The following is a 17,375-nucleotide window of genomic DNA, read 5'->3' as shown; positions in this document are numbered from 1 at the left end:
AGATTGAAACAATATTGTAGAACACAGTTCTTGCTACATAAAAAACGTCAAGCATAAGTTTGAACATAGTATATGTAAAGAAGCCCAAAAATTGTCGTTAGAAAAAAAAAAAACATTAATTTTAGTTACTATTGAAAATGTTTCGACATTATTAGTTCGATATTCCCTGGGTATGTCTTTCTAAAGAGTGTATTAAAACTGAAATAGTATCACTTCATTCATATTTTTAAAGGGATTGGAGTAATGGTTTGCTTTCAGATATTAAAGCGAAACGACATCTACAAGTTGACTAGTGTGTTGCTTAAAAAATAATTTTCGGTTATTGATAAATAAAAGATGTCACGCCATAAATGGGGGGAAATCTTTGACGGCTGATAATTATATACTGTCGACGCAGAGCCGCAGGGGTGCAGCTCCGTGTCGCGCACTGAACCACAGACACAACGAGGTGAAGGACTGTACATTATTTTAATGTTTTTCTCTGTCTCGCCGGGTCATCCCGGGCGCGTCTTCCGCGACGCAGTATTTACAGGGTTGTTGACACGACAGGCTTTCACTGTACAGGGACTATGCACACGCGTCTGCAGAGAGCGAGGGTCCATCCGCCGCTGAGACAGGGGTCCCGCCCCCTCCCTCGGCATCCGGGACTTGCAGGCGTGTCACGTGGGATCCTCCGAGGCGCCGCCATGCGGCCACGACTAGCCAGAATGCGCCTGCGAACAAACAAAAGCGGAAAGAATAAGGTCAAGCTGGGGCAGCGTTTGTAAAGCCGCTGATCACACTGATCACACATCATACATGCGGAGGACACACGTGTGCTATTAACATGTTTGCACCCGGATTTCGTGCGACCAATACGACGGGTCAAGAAATAAACACGCCAAGTCATAACACGCGTAGCGAAGCAGCCATCTTGGTGCACATGTAAATGGTCTATCTGGAAGCCCCAGTTTCCTGTGTGTGTTGCCAAAATACACACCTGCAGAGCGCGAACACCGTCCTTCAGGATGTACGTCGCTAACAAACACGGCATTGACAAACAAATCTCGCGTTTTCTCGTTGAAAGTTTTCCTGCACGTGCGCAGAAACCAAATTCGCCCGAGGTCTGCGCATGCGCGTTGCCGACAGCAGCGCCACCGCTGCAGCGTGGCGTCAGGACGACGTGACCATTCCTGTACATTCGCTTCTGCGAGTTTTGATCTTTTGTCGACTGGGCACAGTCCACGGCGTTTTCCACCTGGGTGATAATAAGCGCTTGAAAGTTGAAATGTGTATAGGCACGCGATATCTCGTGGACTTGCGCTCCCTTATCATGATTTCACCACTGATGCATTGCAACCCTTTTAGTCATCAAAACGTTGACAAGTAGACATAGGTCACGGGGAAAGTAGATTCGCGAGTATATGCGATTAGAAAAGATCAAACAACCACCTGTAGGTGCGTAATGAACCAAAAAGCTCTCGCGAAGTGCTATTTACTTCATTACGTGATTGATGTACATGTGCCGGTACCGGATAGGTGTCTACAAACAAGGATCCCATCTAATGTTTAAAAAAAATGCGACCTTCTCGTACCGAATCTCGCCAAAAAGGAAATGTTGAAAATGTCCAACGACCTATTTATAAATGATTATTTCAGGAGCGATGATCCAGGTGTCAGTGCGGTTCGACAAGATTCTTTCGGCCGCTACGCAGTCGTACTAAACTACGTACTGGGACAAAGTGACTCAGTCAAGGCACAGCGGAAGCCACATGTGAGAGCAAGAAGCACAATGAAATCCTCTTCTAACAGTCGAAACAGCAAACGTAGGCAAAAGAAAAAAAAAAAAAAAAAAAAAGACGGCGGTACGTACGGCCGAGAGAATGCGTCTTCGAGAAAGTACGCACTGACTTGTAATCAACTCAAATATGTTCTCCTTGTTAGACCCGGTTTATATTTTGCTTACCTGAAAGCCTGCGTCGTGTGACAGTGTAATAATTATATTTCCATACAGAGATTTGCTTTTAAACAAATAAGACCAAAGTTTTGGTCACCTGAATGTTTTCTAAATTCATGACTCGTTCTATAAAACCACAAAGCCATTTAAAAAAAAAAAAAAAAAAAAAACATCACCACGAACGAGCAACAAAGCTACGCACAACTGTGATCAATTCTTACTCGGAGCTTTCCACTAAGTGCTCAAACGTCCGTTACTCCGAATTTCCCGATAACAGTTTAATGAAGATCAAGTGGCAGGCCGGCGGCTTCAGTTAAACCTACCATTTCGTCTCTTCGAGGTCCGTTCGCCCCCTTTCTGTTGGAACGGCGCTACCGCGCGAGTGCTTAAACCGGCGCGCTGGCACTCGGACCGGTCTCTTCGCGATTCAGCAATATTTTATTCGAGCTAAGTACTTCCAAGTTTCGGCACTCCGGAAAGACGAGCAATTCTGAAAAAAAAAAAAAAAAAAAAAAAAAACGAGCGTCTTTGTGGACTTTCCATCCGCGTTAACTCCACTTTTGGTCACTACGTCCGGTGGCGCCTCAGTCGCATCCACCCCCGTGCCCCCTCTCCCCTCCCTTTTAGGGAACCAGGGTCGCGCAGGGAGAAGGGAAAGCTAGCTGCCTTTTTGATCGGTCCGAACGCCGAAAGGAACGAAGGGCATTAGGTTTTTATGCTCGGCAGTCGTGTTCCTAATGGAAAACACTTGTTCGTCCGCTGGTTCGGGCGTCCATTAAAAACCCACTAATGTGTTCTATCAAGCATTTTCGCCCCGGGGGAGGGATCGATGGGTTCCTTCATGTCCGCCGACGCGTGGGAGGGGGACGCCTCGATCGGCTTTCGGAGCTTCGTAGCTGAGTTTCGTGCCAATAAAATCGATTTGGAATGCTTCCGCTAACGTCTATTTGATCGGTATTACGGTCGTCTTTTTTAATGTCGTTGCGAGGAGGTTTGGTGCTCCCGGGAGACGAAAAGCCAGAAACCCGCTCAGGATCGAACTTCGAAGCGTATAGTGGCTAATTTCGAGCTTCACTTGATCTTCATGATCGAATATTGATGTCCAAGGCGATGATAAAATTGAAATCGTCATAAAGTAGGGCGCGATGCAGACTTTAAAAGCAATGGCGACCGTTTCAAAGCCGGTATAGTAAAGGGGACCTGCCACCCTATTTCAGCGTCTATTTTTTTTGCTGTTTAAACGTCTATTGTGGTTCGGGTAACCATGCGTGCACGGAGAGAGTCAGTAAGTATCAGCGCGTCATATCTTAACCGGACGGCGCGGAAACCTCCTCCTCCTACGGGGGCGCCCCGCGGTGTCGAACGCGTGCGGCATGTGACGAATAGACCTGTCGCTATATTACCCAAGGATCAAGGCGAATGCAGAGATTGGTGCACCGCTGAAAATTGGGAGAGTTGGTTATGAGGGAAACAGTGCCCAAAGTACGGAGGACAAAGATCCCCGCAGATTCTATCAGACGGCACACGACGCCGGCGGCACATTTTGCAAGAAGTGAGGCTTCGCCAGCCCGCCCCGGACGCTTACGAGGAGCGTCCTTGTATGGTGGTGCTACTCCCAACTCCGCACTTCTATCGATGATTCGGAGGTCTAACTCCGACAGACCCGGTAAATACGTGCCGGCAAACGCGATGGAGGGCTGAAGCAAGCAACGAACCGTTGACGCGAATGCGGCTGAAGGGGAAGCGGCCATCACCGTAAGCCGCAGCCAATTGGTGAGTCGCTTCGCTTGTACGATGGGCCTCCCAAGCCGGGACAAGGGACATCGCGAAGGAGGTTATTTTCTTGCTTGTTTTTTGTGATTTTAATTTGCCTATAACTTTTTAAAATAAAGCGAATTTCGAGAAAAGAATTGTTTGACTAAGTTACTACGTCCAATGCACTCAGGTTCGGTACAAATGAAAAGCCAGTCAAAACGTCGTTACAGTGCCGCTTTAAAGGGGTACTCCGCCGATTTCTTCATGGCCCCCAATTTGCTTGAAATTTTGCTAAACTCGCCAAACAACGTCGCCAAAATAGTATCCCAAATATTAGGTCAAAATAATTTTTTTTCACGAAGTTATTGAATTTACAATTTTGGTCCTCACCGTGTTTTTCAAACTGAAAGTCTCTACTGGCAACAATGAAAAAGTGACGTCATTGGAAGTGCAGGGGTTCACTCTTTGGACTGCAGAATTTGTTCCCAACTGATTTGAAGCAGTTTCATGGTGTCAAATGAATGCCTTGGAAGCTCGCTCCAGTCCCCGCGCTCCAGCACGGAACAAATAATTGGCATATTCTATTTTTTAGACTGCTCGCCCGACTGGCAAGCTGAACTTCCACTGACGTCACGGCCCTGAAAAGGGCGGGTATATTTGAATGTCTGTTTTTGCATCATTTTCATTTGCCGATTTCGCAATAACTATTATGAATTTCACGATATTAAATAGCATTCCAGAAAGGGTAAAGGCCTGGGAGTCAGAAAATATAGTTAGTTGAGGTAGCTCAAAAATCGGCGGAGTACCCCTTTAAGGCCAAACTAGTACACACAGATAACGATGACTACAAAAATTACCTATCAAAGTGCACAGTGCAACTGCCGACTTCCGTCGATAAAAAGCGCCATAGAATCCTCATTGTGTTGTCGTTCCCGCAGCGTATGAGTGACTAGCCATATCGTAAAATATAGAGGGATTTTTTTTTTTTTTTTTTAATTTCAATGTGCACTTTGTTAAAATACGGTGAACTGTTCACTGTATTTCAAATACGGTGACCTAAGTAACTTAATCCCGAGTTTCGTTTTTAAATTCTTGAACCAAAGCCATGGCATGCCTAAGCTATACAACACAAGTGACGCAGCGCAAGCGGAGGGGATGGAATTGGGATCCAACGAAATGACTAAAGAATCGCTGGTTGCATACCAGTAGTATCGTGTACGAGAGCAATTCAAAACATGTATGAGGTCGTGAAAAGTTTGGCCCTTTCGCGAGGGCACCACCAAGTCACGAGATTTGAGGCTAAGGTCGCCACTTCTCAGAGACTCCTGGTGAAAGGCCCAGAAGGTACATGAATACGGAGGTGCACTCAAAAGCTTTAGGACCGCGTGCTGAGGTCACTGGGATACGCTGGTTGTGGTCTTACAGAACACCACAAGGAAAGCTCCGAAAATAGATTCTTTAACGACAGTTAGTAGATTTTTCAGGTCAATGTATCAGGCCTACCACTGCTTCCAATCGGAAGATAAGTTCCAAGTTGACAAATGACCTCTACTTAAAAATGTTCTTCTGCCATGTGACTTATCTCCATCTCATCCCGACCGCTTTAATTATAAAGAGCCTGAAGATCCTTGCTAGCCGAGCCAGTTCCCAATAGCCGGGAAACGCAGACGACTTGGGCCCCCGTCGTCGTTGTTTCAGTCGCAGTGGCGCTGTCGACGCCCAGCTGGCAGGGGCGGGCGGCCCACGCGGCTCGGTGTGACGGCGGTGCGGCTCGTGTTTGCCGCTGACTTGTCGCTCGTTTGTCCCGTCTTTGTTTCCCAGGAGACGTCAGCCGGCCAGCGGCCAGGAACGGTTCCCTCGCCGATCGATGCTGTTAACGACGGCTCCGGAAAATTGTTTCTCGTCGATAAGCGGCTTCCCGGGGCGTCACGTAATGAGGAAGCCATTAATGGTGCCGTCGACGGGCTTGACTCCGCCGAAGGGACGCTGCCGCTGGTGCCCTTGTATTGTCGTTTGAAGGGGGCGACGAGGGGGACGACGGCTTGGCCGTTGCTGTGTATTTCTACAATACTTCTTGGAAAGTTCCCAGGTGCCGAGTACGGTTCCTGAGAATCGCGACACTCTAACCGTTCCCCCTCTGAAGAAGAATATACAGGGAACAACGTGCTCCGAAATTCGTTTTCGGTGCACAACTTAAAAAAGGGGGCAAGTTCCGAGCATCTGATTACCGCTCCGCAGCCAATGAGATCGCAGTATTAGCCAATAAGAACACCAAATAACAAATCACGAAGGTGGAAGCGTCTGGATAAGAAGTCATACCCTACGTTTCTTAAGCTGTCAGCGACAACAGAAAGGTTATTCGCATTATCAGGCTGCTTTGCGACGAAGGCTATCGTATGTATTTGTTTTGGCTCCACTTACGTCTATTTTTTTCTTGTCCAGTCTATCAAAAGTCAAACCAATATTAACGTGAGGCGTTCTTTGGCTAGGGGTTCGACATTTCGTGAATCACAAAAGTGAAGCCTGGATAAAAGCGTGGCCGCGAGGCTTGACACTGATTGGTTGACGGGTGGGAGAGGAGAAGTAAGGTGCTTGAGGCTGACTGGTTAGCGGGGAGGTCATGCGATCAGGGGTGGAGCGGGGAGGAGAGGTTGGCGAAGTGCGAGAGGAGGAGTGGGTCAGAAGGTTCTGGAAGATCACCAGGCTTATCGTTTCAGGTGTACACATTGCGATAAATAATCGGATGAAGAGCGCCGCTAACGTAGGCGCCTGGCTGCACAAGTTAGATGTGGTCCTAAATGATGATATAAACGTTGGTTACGCTAGAACGTTTCCCGTAAGCAGCACAATTCCATAGCAAATTACATTTTCTTTTTTCATTTACGGCTTTCATTTTGCGTTTGTGTTATCAATTAACCTACTATTGAACGTTGTCGATAACGGTCGTCTTTAGTCCTCCGCTGCGTCGGCAGCCTTTGGCACGAGCCTTCACGAAAGGAGACGGCGGCCGGCAAATCAGAGGGAGTCTCGTCTTTTTACACAAACACTGCGCGTGATCAAATAATCAACGAGAAATGCGATATACGGGATCTTTCTTTTGAAGCGAAGTGTATCTTCATTCAAATATAGTGGAATCTTTTTTTGACGACACGTAGCCCTTTTTAAGCTAATTGTTTTCACACACACTCCGCACTTCATGAATCAATTTGAGGTTACGCATGCGAATGAACTTTGAAGTAACAAATCTCACCGGGAAACACTCAGAAATCGTAAACATCGCGAAATCATAATCGAAATTTGCTTTCTCGAAATATTCAAACCTGCTGTCGACCCATTCCTTCCGCGTCTCAACTAGGAGAAGGATTCAATCGGCTTTCCACTTAAAACTGTTGGATTATGTGGGTCAAAAAAGGAACGAAAATCTCGAGGCGGTTATTTTGAAAGACCTCCTCTCTTCCACAGACGCGGCTCTGACCAGCGACACGTCTCTGCGGCTGAACAGCCAGACGCAGTCGACTCCCCGGTTCGAGCCCGTGGCGGTCCCGGAGCCCAGGGCGCCCCGTTCAGTCCCCGGCGGCGGTGTCGGCACGGGGCAGCGGTCCAACCAATCGGGCCGGCCGGCAAGTGGCAATCAGTCGCCGAGTGACGCCGCCGGGGCCTCGCCCGGAGCGACCGCAGATTAACCGGGCCCCTCGATCTCATTTCACGTGCGAGCGGACGCCGGGCGCCTGATTGGATTGGCTCCCGCGGAACGCCAATCAAACGGTGCTAATTAAAGTTGAGCCGGGGCCAAAGCAAGAAAAGCCAAGCGACAAAAGCGAGGGAGGCCCTGTCGGCGGAAATTGGACTCGGGGAACTTTGGGGACGGAATTGCATCGCAGATTGGCCGCACTGCTTTGTTCTTGCTCTCTGGGGGCGCCCCCGCTCGGCTGCCTCGGCCATCACGTCGCCGCCATCTTTCTTTCGGGCCGCCGCCGTCCGCCGGTGGCTCGCGTTACGGATTCTCTCGCTGTGGCTTGCTTTAGATTCATCCTCCCTGCCTCGATCACATTTCCCCCAGTTTGAAGTAGGCGGCCAGTATTTCCAGTCTCGATTTCGACGAAGTCGCATGTATCTACGAAAGGTGGTTCTGTTCATCTACTCCGTGGAGGCACGCACGTCACAGGCATCTTGATATTTGAGTTCTGGGGTATTTCCGCATCTCATTGAGTCTGTTGGCTTTAAACGGCTCGAGAAACGAAGGTTGAATCGAATATTTCTTTTCTTTCGATCACGAGATTGAGCAGTTGCGAGGGGATTTCGACTTTGCGGTTGCGCAGACACCGCAGAAAAACGCCAAAAAGGATGTTTTTCTTCTTTTATTTACGTATTGTTAATGTTCTGAAGAGGCGCCCAAACACATTTGAGGCATGTTTGCTTCACACGCACGTTTGTTTCGAACACGTCTGCAGACAGTTTTTATATGACTAATGTTACAAGGCCGTCACACAAGGAAGAAATACGCCACAAACAGATAGAGAGTTTTAGGGAAGCATTTTGGCACATCGGATATGGTACGATGTGTCCTCCGGTACAAACTGCGCATGTGCGAGTTTTCTGTTACAGCGCATGCGCAGATCGTATCAGAGGGCCCACCGTACCGTATCCGTGTTGTGCAAAAACGGTTCCCTACAACTCTCTCATATCTAAACCATTCTCTACGTGCGCGCCAATCGTCACTCGAGCTTCGATCCGTTCCCATTGATCTCTCTTAACGGCGGAGCGTGAACCATAGAATCGTACTGCGCGCCTTCCCCTTTCCCTCCCGCTCCCTTCTTTCGGTTCTGTCCCCAAGAACAGCGGGATTAAGCGTCGGCGTCCAGCAGCCAACCGCATCGGCGCCACCGACGGCCGCATCAGCAGCAGCGGGCATTCCTGAGCGGCCTCCTATTTCACGTGTGAGCGGCCAGCCAAAGACGCGAGCGCCGCGTCCGCTGATTGGATTCCGGGCGACCCGTCAGCGCCGTATGCCGCTCTCCTCCGCGCGGACCGCCGCCGCAGTGCTGCGCGCTAATTAAACCCCCTCCCCCTTCCTCCCAGAGAAGGCAAAAAGGAACCGAGTCAACACATTCAACATTGAGCCTAACGAAATTGCACGCGCGGTGAGGTTGTCGTGCCCGTGCGTGTGTGTGGGCGGGTGGGCGATAGTATATAAGCTGACAGCGAGCTAGATGCAATGTGCTGGTTGGCCGCCTTCCTTTCATCCTAACCCGTATTATACTCGGCTCACCGAAAATCTGACAGTGAGGTAGAAACTACGAGCTCGTTGAACCATAGCCTCCTCTATACTCACAAAGCCTAGCAGTTCGATGACGGAGCCATAGAGTGCCCCGTCACAGATTTGGAGCGCGAGGATCTGGTATCGCAGAGCATCAAAAGAGCCATCTCTCGGGAACCTGGTCGTCAGCCTTTGCAGCGGCGAGGACCAGAAACACACTTGCTCGCTCGGGAGAAGTGTGTTTCGGCGTTTCACCGCAGCGGGGCGCCAGTCACGTGGCTCCCCTCTCATCCGTTGTCTGCCGCTGCATTTTTTACCATTTCGGCGGCCGCTTTTCATGGCGATCTGCCAGGCGTTGTCAGTATAGAGGAGGCTATGGTTGAACCACTCAATCGCCTGCTTTTCATCACCTGTACGTACTCGGCTCAATGTTGTACGCAACGCGTTTCTTTTACGAGGAACAAAGGAACGCCGCCGTTCCATCTTACATCGGTAGAACTGGAAGCGAAACTTCTTACGTTTTCGAGGAAACGGCAAGAGAATGACGGCGTTCCTTTTAGTTTTTTCGTCTATTTATCCGCAATTTTAACCGACATTCTTAGGCATTTCAGATTTTTATGATCGACTATTTCAACTTGCGAATTCAAGAGATGGAAAAGTGTCCCCAAAATAGGCGGCAAAAAAAAAAAAAAAAAAAAAAAAAAAAAACTGGAGCAGATGTGATGGGCGCGATTCGACGCGTAGTTCGGTGTAGGTCTTTTCTTTTTCCCTCGCTTTATTTTGTGTACTGACTATACAGCAAAACATTTAATTATAATCTGCACACGTAGCGTTAAAGTAACGACTCGTTCCAATCTTTAAAAAAAAAAAAAAACGTAACGGGAACGCGTTCCTATCGAACCGCTGGAACTTTCTAACGGGAACTGGTTCCAAGGTAGAAAATAAACGAGGAACGAGCTCTCGTTCCTGTTTCGGAGGAACGTGTAGAACGCGTTTCTCCGAAACATGAAAAACGTTTTTGAGAACGAATTGGGTAAACACAATAATAGGGAGTTTTAGCAGGTCGTTTCCACACGAACGGTTCACCCTCCAACGCATCCGCGACGCCACTACGCATGCGCGCGCGAGTCGTTCGGGGAGTCGGGAGGCTCTTCTCGTTCGTTTCTCCCATTCCGGCCGCTGGAGTCGTCACCGCAACGCAGCCAGCACCGTTCACGACTCGGGTAAAAAAAAAGATGACGGTCGGTTCGGCGACCGCCTTCGCCGACCCAGCCGAGCGTTAGGCTTAGGACAGCGGGAGGCGATTTGCCGTCCTGTTAGTCTGCTTCATTTGAGAGCTTGAACCAAATCATTTCGAGGACTGCTCACAATGGTAAGCGATCGTGAATGCTGTAAACTGCGCATGCTAGTAAATTTTTGCGATCTGCGGGCAGACTCTGCCGTGCCGACCGCGAGCAGACGAAATGATTTGGTTCGACGGCACACAACGTGAACCATCGTTCACGATGACGAAGACACACCACATACCTTTACGGTCGTTCAGACACTTTTTACTCAACCTAGCTTCGCAGTTCTTGAAATTCCGACCGGCAAATGTTACGTCGGCCGTCTTGTTTACATCGGTCGCACGCCGGAAACACTTGACGGTGCCCGCCACCGTCAAGGAGGGCCACCGTCGCCACGGATTTACACGTTGCAGAATGTTTCACATGTTTACTAGAAGATGGCGCCACCGTTAATTCCGATCATCATCATCGTTTACACGGTCGCGCCACTTTCACGATTCGCTAAAGTATGTCAAATTTGACGTACGGTTTCGCGGAACGGACCAGCTGTACCGTTCGTGATTTCGGAACCGTGTGCTTGAAAAACGACTCGCTAAAACTCACTATTCTTTGTCTCGTTGCTACGGTCACCTCACATTGTGGGCGATATTTTGGAGGGAACTAGGGCGCCCTAGTAACGAGACACCTATGTACGCCCGGCTCACACCTAAGCTACGCACTCGCCGGACCAATCACCCGCCTCCTCCTGATCACCTGACCCAGCTCTCACCTGCGCGGGGATGTAGATACCGGAACGTGGTCTGGTTACATAAGGTATAGACGCTGTGACTAGCCCAAAGAGCTCGTAGCTTCCACCGCACTGTCAGCTTAATGGTTAACTTAAAAACGCGTTTTTTTCGTTTTTTTTATTTATTTTTTTTTTTTTTTCTATTTCTGCTAGTGGCGTCGGTGGTGGCGGAACCGGCGTCGACCGCGGCGGCGTCCGCCTAGAGAGCTGGAGGGCCAGGGCCGCGCCTGCTCGCGCAAATGACAAGGCAGCGATTTATGGGAGTGATACATATTAATTTGGCCACGGATATATGGCCCTTCTCCCGGCTTGGATTACGCGCGCGCGTCGGCCGGGACTCGGGTAGATTGGTATTGCTCTTCTGCGGCGCAGTTTGGCGGCCGCCGTCGGCTTTCGGGCCGCAATTCGCGAGCAAGCACGCTGCCACAACGCGGCGGTGGCGAAGGATTGGAAAGAGGGGGGCCTCGTAATTTATTGCGGCCCGGGAATCTGTTAGCCACGTCGCACACTAGCCCCGCTTTGCGGGTGGGAGGCCCAGGTATAGGGCTAGTGCGCTAACCTTCAGGCTGACAGTGGGGTAGAAGGCGCGCGAGCGAGCTATACAGACCAACTTGCCGTAGCGCCTCACTGCTTCGCAGTCTTTACGCAATCGTACGAGGGGAGAGATTAGTCACGTGAACAACATTTGATTGGTCTGGCTAAGCAGTGGGCCATGTATACGCTCCGGTCTCGCGTTTGTAGCATATATCGCGAACCGAGTGGATTCCGCTGGTCTATTCTCCTCGAGGGTGGAGATGAGCTGCTGACGTGGCTAAGCCTCGCTGGATAGTACAAAGACGCTGCTGAAGCTGATGCGGCTTGACCGAGCACGTGGGGTACTGGCTCGAGAATTAAGCCGTGGCTAGCGAAAGAAAGTTTGGGATGGGGAAAATGACGGCTGCTTCGAGTAACTCTGCGCAAGCAGTTGCGAGCCAGAAAAGCAAATAACATTTGTATGTGTGTGTGTGTGTGTCTGTACCCGCGCATGTGCGTGTGTGTGTGTGTTTCTATAGGTGTGCGTGCGTGCGCGCGCGCGCGCGCGCGTGTGTGTGTGTGTGTGTGTGTGTGTGTGTGTGTGTTTTCGTGTGTTCTGTCTTCAGCATCTAGATTGCTCTAATATACTTTCACGGATATGTGTTCTATAAGTTCCGCTTGTACAAAGACGTTGCCCCGGTAATTGAAGATATTACACAAGAAACAGGTGCAGTAACTGCTTTTCTTCGCAAACCAAGCGGAATGACATTGCTCCTCTTTCTATCAACACCAATTGAACTACTGGGATCTACCGCAGACAGTATAAACTCCCTTCGCGCAGCTTCAAAGAGCCGGTTCTTCTTCCTTCCAAGTGGCTTTGGCTCATTAAAGATGTTCAACGACCGACCAATTAGAAAGAAAATGACCGAGTCGCACTCTCACCGCGAGGCTCGATGCATCGAGCACGTCGGTTACCATTTCGTTTTCGGTTGGCAGCGGAGATATCTCTCGGCGACACCATCTTTCAATCTTGGCTATAGCTCGGCGAAATAAGAAAAAAAAAAAAGGGGGGGGGGGGGGGGGATTGCGGTTAGAAATAGGAGGTGCAATAAAGTCTTTTCCCGAATCTAGGCACGCCGGAGCGGCTAAAAGCTCGATGGAACGTGTCTGGCGGACGTTATCCGGCCCGTCGTATCCTCCACGTATAAGGACATCGACGCGACACAGACGACGCAGTCTCCCGACGTTGCGAGGGAAACAAATGGAACTTCCTTCAACTCGAGGAAAAGTCGTCATCAACCCGACGTGAAGACGCATACTGCTACCGTATACCGGAGCGCCACCTTAAATATAAGGCCACAGACCCGAACGGTGCGACGGCATTGAAATATGATGTTAGATGGGCTTAACATAACGCGAAGCAGCAACATGCACGACTGAGAATAACGTTTCACCGATGACTTATTCAGACAATCGTACTCTGACACGGCTAAAAGTTGTATCCGCGCCTTGTGAGATCTTACGGCTTTTTACACGACATCACCCCCTTGGAGAAATGATGTCGCTGTCTCAGAAGCTGCTGGTTTTACCCGATTATGAGAGTGAGAAACGCGTGACGTAGCGCGCGAGAGGCCCCTTTATAAGTCCTCGATTTGTGGCTGCTGCACGCCTTGCCACGTGACGTAAACGAAGTAACCAGGGAGCACTCTTTAGGCCAATACGCATGACATAACCTTGTGCCGACTGTATTCGGCAGTGTTAGGTCGAAATGCCATCGCCGATTCCGAATAAAGTCGCTCATGACGCAAACAAAGGGTACATCGTCAGTGGCGGCTGCATCACGTGACCCTCCTTTGAACCCCACCCCCGCCCATTGTATAGCCGCAGTGCTGCGTCACGTCAGTCAGGTGCCCCTGGTATCCGAAAAATATTGATCTCCAAACTCCGAATAGCACGTTCGTTGAGAATATTGGATAGCAGTGTTTCTCACTTCACACAAGCTTACTTGCGGTAGGGTGAAACCGAGGTTTACTCGCACGCAGTGCCACTGACCAAGAAGCTTTTCTGTCGTGGCGTAATTTCAAAAATATAAATGAAAGATTTTTTGTTTGTTTTTTAGTCTCTTCTGAGCAAAGCGTGATGACGAAGCTGTGAGGATCGCATTGTTTATGAAACAAAGAGCTAACGCGTATTTTACAGGCTTTTATTGTCAATGAATAATTCTATGTAACATTTACTTTAAGTAAAAACATTGTTCCATCGCTCCATAAAAAAAAAAACAAAAAAAAACTGATGTGCATTTTTGAGTGTTTTTGATCTCATGCATCCGAATATCACGTCCGTTTTCTCCGAAGATGTCTAACTAAAAGCGAGAAAACACGAAAAGCCTCCGACCAGTCGTTACGTCAAACCCAGAACTTTTGGCTGCCAGCGCGTGGGGCTCGTGTGGGCAACTTGGCAGGAATATTTCCCCACATTGACAGCAGTCGTGACGTCTTTTTCTGATATTTTGTTGAAAATATCGAGAGTGCGCGTGCACAGCTTTGATAGGCGCTGAAGATGCGCGAGAGCGGAGATTCTGAAAACTCCTAACATGACGTCACACTCCGGGAAGGGGTGGTTCAGCGGTACCTTGAAAATGATTATCTGATGTAATCTCGATATTCGTTATCCTGGAGGCCAAATAGAGGCAATTTAAGTGTGTGTATCGTTTTTATCTCTCTCAAATACAAAATTACTTTAGTTCCCTTTAAAGAGCCGCGCAGTTCCTTCGGACACATCCCGCCTTCGGGTCCACGCATGGAGGGAATTACCTACACCACCCCTAAAGCGTCTCATGCAACTTCTCGGCTCATTTTCAAAGCTATTCCGTCGAAAGGCAGTTAATCACTAGGTCCATTCACTAACTCATTTATAGAGAGGTCACGTTCGATATGGAGCGAACTCTTTGCTCGATTTTAAAACCAATCAGCGTCACACCGACGAACTTGTTTCCGCGAGCGAGAAGCAGTTCGGCGCTCATTTTCCGGAACGACTCGGCGCATCGCAGTAAGTTCAGTAGCAGAGCAGCAGCGGGTGCGTCCGCAATTAGGCCATCGTCGCTGAGAGTGCTCGCGTCCGGATGCGCGCAGGAAGCGCCCGTCGCATACTGATGGCTCGACCCTGCGCCGCGCGACCGAGTCCCCGATAAGCCGTTGCTGCCAGGCGCGCCGAAAAACAAGGACCTCCGAGCAGCCGTCGCCGAGAACCAAGACGCGTAATGCACTCTCCATGGGGACACACACACAAAAAAAGGAGAGAAAAGCGAGCGTAGAGACGACGGAGGCTCTTGTTTGAGCCCCCATAATGGATTCCATTAGAAGCCTTTCCGGTCCGCGCTGCCAGCTACACGCGAAGCAACTTTAGACAGCAGCAGCGTGCCGCCGCCGCCGCCGCCGAGGCCCTAATGCAGAAGGAGAGAGATACACGGCCCTCCCTACCTTTCAGCTTAATGGGCCCGTGTTTCGGTGGCCCGCCGCCGATGCGTGCCGCCTTCCGCTGGCCCGCTCGGGGCAGCCGCCAGACCCCGCACCGACACTTCCTCTCGGAAGGAAATAAGGCTCGGAGACGGAGTAGAGCTTTTGCTTAGGGGGACGTACCCCGTGCTTCGAGGATCGCCACGTAGCCCTGGTAACACTGCTAATACATCATCATACAAAAGACAGTTTGCACACGCTGTCTGAGACGTGCTTCTTCCTTGTACGGCGGTCACATTGAGCGGACAAAACATTGTTGGACGATTAATGGGATTCACCCAATGGATATACGTTAGCATTGGTTCTGTCTCACCTGTTTCATCCATTTCCATTCGTTTATGACCCGTTTTCAATATTTTTTACCCCCTTTTATTCTCTTTTCACTCCTCGCTTGACATTCCCGTAAAGAACAATGACATATCACTCATGGAAAGAACCACATCCATCGCCGGAGCGGCAACTGAGCTCGGCCGCATTCCACAGCGGCGCAGCGCCTGCTCGTTTCTGGTTCCGCACGAGCTGTGCGACGCTCGTATTTGTCCGCAGCGCTGACATCAACACGCCTCAACCTCTCCCCGTCGTCGTAAGACCGTGGTGAGACATCGAATCTGTACACGATACCTCCTCACCACCTAACCCTTCTCGCGACGTCATGCATGGCGCTCACAAACGGACGGACGGACTGACACCGGCGGGTTTTTTGCGAAAACGAGCGTTCTAATGCCAACGCATTAAAACTTCCTGCAGACGCGTTCGAAGCACAGTATACGTATCAAGCTTCAAACGTATGCTTGGGGCGTGTCCCGAGATAATTCTATCATCATTTCTTCAGTGAAAACCATGTCTTTTGTTTCATGTATGAGTTAAGGCAGCCACAAAATGGTTCGCCGGGGTGTCGAGAATGATGAGCCGAAGCCAATGTGAGAGGAGGACCGCTGCGCTCGGATGTAGCGATTAAATAAGAGAGTAGATCTCTCTTTGTGTCCAAAAATAATTAATCATTCTACACGAAGATGATCGACCCACTTATGTCCGAGTTTCATATACTATTACGGCAGGGAACAGTTGCTTAGAATGCGATTCCTTGATACTCTTCGAAGATAGGAAAACGGGCAGTTTTCTTCCACGTTTCAACGTATTTTTCTTTCGCTCCTATAAACTAGTCGACTATATACCTTAGTTACACAAGCGCTCTTAACTGTCATTAAGCCAACGATAGTTCACTCAATCACAGTCGGATGGAGTTACACAACGGCACCAAGTGTCTTTGAGCCGCTAACGATCATTGAGTTCATCTGAGCTTGCCTACCTTAGGGTGCCGTCAAGGGCGCTTCGCATAGAGTGATGCCAACTGCCTGTTACCCTTTCCCACACGTTCTTCCACCGCCATTTTTCTCCTCTTATTGTTTCCCCGTACGCCGGAAAGTGGCCTTTATGTCCATCGGTCCTCCCATCTGAGGGAGAAAATGCTAATCCTCCCTCCGTGGGTTCCACAACGCTGCTTCGAAATCGTGAAATAAGGTGCTTGTTTCCGGGAGGGTTACAAGCCCTACATATTATCGCCAAGAACCAAAATGGCTGCTGGTTTGTCGGCGAGCGGTATTACAAAGGGTGGCATCATCCTAGCAAAGCGCACATGAAAGCTCCCTAGCCTACCTCCGTTAAACACTATTTCACCTTATGATGTACCGCAGGACAGGCTACAAGCGCGAGCTCCTTGCACTAGGGCACATCTCGGCGGAACAAGTTCTCGTACATTAAGTGCGGCTGCCAACGCTGTGAGCTCGCGCTTCTAGCTTCACTGCGGTACAACGTAAGGTGAAACGGAGTATGGGGAGTATTCACTGGCGGCCATAGTTGTGTGTGCGAATTCTGAGCGCGTGCTGATGGCGAGCTTCCACAGTTCTTTTGCAACGTGCATTCCGCACCATCAAGAGTGCCGGTCTTAGCAGCCTATTGATGTGAGCTCGTTCTGAGCATGCGCTTTAAACAGCACCCACAAATATGGCGTCCAGTGAATACTTCCTAAAACTGATGGAAGGAGGGTTGCAGATGGGGTTCGCCTAAAGCCCCTTAATAGAGAGTTTTAATAGATCGTTCCGATACCTCCGATAGCCCCCATAACGATACTATGCATGCACAAGGGAGGCGGTGGCGGAGTATCGGGTATCGTTATCGGAGTCACGGGAATGATCTACTAAAACTCTCTAATGTTTCAAAAGTAGCGCAAGGTGCGTCGATGCACGAGACACGTGCAACGTGCAGCCCTTGGGAAGATCATGGCGGCCCAGCGCAGCACTGAGCTAGATTTCAGACACCATGAATT

The 17,375-nt window shown here is 49.7% G+C and overlaps 1 protein-coding gene across 1 annotated transcript in view; it reads right to left on the bottom strand.

The window, feature by feature from the left end:
- Positions 1–449: 449 nt before the first annotated feature.
- Positions 450–17,375, bottom strand: part of LOC8040220 (LIM domain transcription factor LMO4) — a 111,085-nt gene continuing 94,159 nt past the window's right edge. Inside the window, exon 6 of the mRNA XM_002413995.5 lies at positions 450–713. The gene's annotated coding sequence lies outside the window, so the exon portion shown is untranslated. The remainder of the gene's footprint in view (positions 714–17,375) is intronic.

This window comes from Ixodes scapularis, unplaced genomic scaffold (genome assembly GCF_016920785.2).
Source record: "Ixodes scapularis isolate PalLabHiFi unplaced genomic scaffold, ASM1692078v2 PGA_scaffold7__128_contigs__length_106722199, whole genome shotgun sequence".
Classification (NCBI taxonomy): Eukaryota; Metazoa; Arthropoda; class Arachnida; order Ixodida; family Ixodidae; genus Ixodes; species Ixodes scapularis.
This window is presented reverse-complemented; position numbering and strand designations above follow the sequence as displayed.